The following is a 3,939-nucleotide window of genomic DNA, read 5'->3' as shown; positions in this document are numbered from 1 at the left end:
GGTTATGTGTGTAGGGGGTGAGGTGAAGGGGAGAGACAGGAGACAAAGGGAGAGAAGAAGGGTGGGGGAACATAGTCTTGATATCCGGTATTCATATATGAAAATGAAAACAGGTAGCATCAGGGAATGAATGGGTTTGGAAGCGATGGAGGAGGATACCATTTGGGGGTGGTATAAGTGATCACGACACAGTGCAGACACAAATTGACATGTCAAAGTTCCTTTGTACAACTACTTAAAGATAATAAAAAAACCAATCTGCTCTCCTCAATAGATTATTCAGGTTTTCCCTGGGATCACCCCCAATAAATGTGTTGAACCCAAATCTGTGCTCCAGACTTTATGTTGTCAGGAGCCATGACTTAAAAGAATAGTCAAACAGTTCTAAGGGCTTTCTTCAAATGTTGGATGATTTTTCTTGGGGCGGTGCTCGTTTTACTGTGGTATTCAGGATTCAATGAGGGGAGCGCTTGAAATTGGTACCCATCATATTTTATTTCAACACTAGCTAGCACCTTTTGTATTCTGAACATTTTTTTTTGGTGCACTGGAACTATTCCAGAGAATAAGCAGGAAAAGGCCATGTGATCACCAGTGGAGAAGTCTGACAAAACCCAGACATTACAAAGGAAATAATCTTGTAATGATGAATGCAGTCAAGGACTTAAAATGAGGTGATATATTTGGGACTGTGTTTGTATGTGCATATGTGAGTGCTGGGAAACTCAGTTTCAACAAGTGATATATTTTGGTGAGAGTGTAAGTAGAAGGATCTGGCCTACAGACAGCCTGAGGACAGGCATTGGAAGCAAGTGTGAAAGGGATTCTGGTGACCTGTATTATGCTTAATGATGAGACCAAGTGGGAAGGCATTCCAAGAGAAGAGCATCCTGTGTGTATGAGAAACTTTAACACGGGTTAAAGGGTTAAATTAAAGTCTCCACCTTCTTGTCTTCTTTGTGACTTCTGGCTTGCAAGGTCAGTGGTGGCTTCAAGTAAAAATTCCATGTTATTCTTTCTCAGTCAGTTTGCCTCATTGTTCAGTCTGGAGTTAGTTCTCCAACCAATGATTTTCGTGTCCTCCCTCTAAAGGTTGTTTGTTTTAGAAGGATCTTGGCAAAGGGAGCTTCATTTTATTCATATCTACTTCCTGTTACTTCCAGGAAATATTTACAGGTAGACCCTCCTGATGTTATGATGAATGAGATCATCTCAAAAAGAGAGCATTTTTTTTAGTATTGCATAATAAATTCTTTACTGTGCCATGCAAAATTCAGTCCTTTTCCTCCTCCTAAATACTTCAGAAGGACTCTTTATTAGTTGAATACAAACAGGCTAATAAATGGCAGGCTCCTAAACTTTATGGTGTCTTTAATCTTTCTCTGTGGACACCACTCTCTTTCAGTGGCTTAGTGATAAATATCTACCTGATTAACCAGGTTGTGTTTCACTAGAAAGCTTATGACCAGATTGGTCCAATATGTCCAAAGGCCTGTAGAATCCTTGCCTCAGAGAAATGATGAGAGGATTAAGAGGCAGGGTAGAAAGAAGGTTCCAAGGGCTTTCTTCAAGTAATACAAGATCTTCCCTGGATGTTGCTGGCTTTTCCATGTTCCATTGCTGCACAGTTAGGACAGAGAATGGAATTTGTGCTCATGCAGGCTATAGCTCCACACAGATGAAATGTTCTACAAGTTGTATTCCTTCAACTATGGAATCATCTCTTCCTCCTGATGGTGAGTTCTGGCTGCTTAAAGTCATTCAATCTGATATGAGAAGTAGTTCAAGGAAAGGTATGCAAGTGTTCAAATCCACTGGCAACACAGAGGAAGTGTTTCTTCAAGACATGTTGACTTCTTTAGACGAATTGCAGATTGCCATTGATGTTAAATTCTTGCTGTCCTGTGGCTCAAGAAAAAGACTGAAATCAGATTGGGAGACATGTTCTTTGTAGTAAGCTGCTGAGGTTATTAGGGGTCATTTGCTCTTGTGGTATCTCCAGGAGCATCTTGACTGTGACAGACACACACTCGCTTTGCAATAGCTAAGAGGGATTAACCATGATCATGAAAGTAATCATAACAAAAGGGACGTTACTTAGCACTTTCTATGTTGCAGGCACTGTGTCCAGGACTTTAAATATGGGACATTTGACTTACTGAAGGCCACAGAGCTACTGAGTGACACCTGGTGTTTGACCTTGACTGTGGTTGAGTCTCAGGCAGGTTGCAATGTTGACATTCCACTTCAATCTGTGCCACAAGTTTCTCCTGTAAAGTGGGAAGTTAGAAATAGTCACTATCAGATTGCTTTTCCTCCATTTGATGTTGTTTTGAGGAAACCTAGAAGAGGAAAAGGTTTTCTGTGGTTTTTTTCTCATGTATTTTTATTATAATTAATAGAAGGGTTACATTATATTCACCAATCCCCTGTTTCTAAAAAGAATGGAGGAAGAATATGAAAACAGGGTTTGAGGGCATATTTCAAGTAGTGGAGCACTTTTCTATCAGGAGTGAAGTGCTGACCTCTGGTTCACACCTATAATCCTAGCTACTTAGGAGACTGAGATCTGAGGATCGTGGTTCAAAAGCAGACCAGGCAAGAAAGTCTGTGAACTCTTATCTCCAATTAAATACCTCCCCTAAACCCAGAACTGGAGATACTGCTCAAAGTGGTAGAGCACTGCCCTTGGGTGAAAAGGCTCAAGGATAGCATCCAGAACCGGAGTTTAAGCCCCACAACAAAGCCCTCCTTGACAAAAATAGAGTGAAGTCCTGAGTTGAGATCCCAGTATCACTGATTGAACCAAGCCAAGCCAAGCCAAACCAAACAGCAATAATTATCTCCCACTCCACTCTCTGCAGGTACTAGAAGGAGGGTGGTAGATAGGTACTTTAAACCCATATTGAGCTACGTCTATAGCGGACCATTTTGTGTCAGTGTGAATGGACTGAATATCTGGCAAGATACAACCAGCTATAGTGGTTCCTTACCATGGCAGCAGTGGAATGAAGAAGTCAGGATGGAGAAAGCTGGCCTCATGGTTCATTTTCTGCAAGGTCTTTGAGAAACATGGTGTGGTCTCATTGTTGTTTGGGATGGCAGGGTCTAAAGGAACCAAAGAAACTCATCTCCCCTTGTGGTCTGGATGGAAGCATGAAGCACATTGGGGAAAGTACTCCAGAAAATCCAGCCAACAGCTTGTTTGGTTGGTTTATGAAATAGTAAGTATATTGGAGGATGTCATAACAAACCACACAAGAACACAGAAATAATCAGGCAAAGTTTTACTCAGATTGTTTGGATAGCAGCTGTTGATTCAGAAACAGACTGAACAAATACATTACATTTGGAAATTTTAAAACCTGGGGGAGAGAGTGTGTCAAAGCCACTATTTTTTCCCCTAGCAACCTTGTGTTTCTTCTCATGTAACAGCCTATTTCCTCACTAACCTGGCCATTTCCATGGTTTTCTTTTTATAAACTTATTATGTTTATATGAAGTTTGATCTTCCTCCCTCGTGTAACTGAATCAGTTCTCTATAGCAGGAATTTTTGTCTTATTAGATTGAGTCCAAAGTAATCAAAATTATCCACCTACTTGGAGAATAAAGTGGTAGAAGAAGAAGTAGAGATAGAGCAACATGGGGGGATGAGTGGACAGAAAAAGAGAATGAGGGAGAGAAGAGAGCATGTGTAATACTCATGAATTCTTTATCATGGTGACTGTAACACCAATACTCTTCCAAATCACTCCCCATTCTAGTTCCTGGCTGAATGCACCAAGATCGCAAACCAAATAAACAAAAGGAAAAGAGGCTCAGGATGAAGAGGAGAATCTTCACCTTTGTCCAGGTTGTAATTCAGGTGATGTTTCTTTCTGCTGTTGCTAATTCTATCGTTGTTGCTCCTTTTCCTCTTCTTCCTCCTCCTCTTCTTT

At 40.8% G+C, this 3,939-nt stretch overlaps 1 long non-coding RNA gene across 1 annotated transcript; it reads right to left on the bottom strand.

Annotated features, from left to right (window-relative positions):
* Positions 1 to 939: 939 nt before the first annotated feature.
* Positions 940 to 3,102, bottom strand: LOC150065031 (uncharacterized). Its single transcript, XR_016534729.1, has 3 exons — positions 2,994 to 3,102; positions 2,160 to 2,270; positions 940 to 1,902 (listed from the first exon to the last, which is right to left on the bottom strand). It is a non-coding gene; the product is annotated as an uncharacterized LOC150065031 (long non-coding RNA).
* Between the last annotated feature and the right edge of the window lie 837 nt (positions 3,103 to 3,939).

The sequence above is a fragment of the Megascapheus bottae genome, chromosome 3 (genome assembly GCF_031878675.1).
Source record: "Megascapheus bottae isolate mThoBot1 chromosome 3, mThoBot2.hap1, whole genome shotgun sequence".
Classification (NCBI taxonomy): Eukaryota; Metazoa; Chordata; class Mammalia; order Rodentia; family Geomyidae; genus Megascapheus; species Megascapheus bottae.
This window is presented reverse-complemented; position numbering and strand designations above follow the sequence as displayed.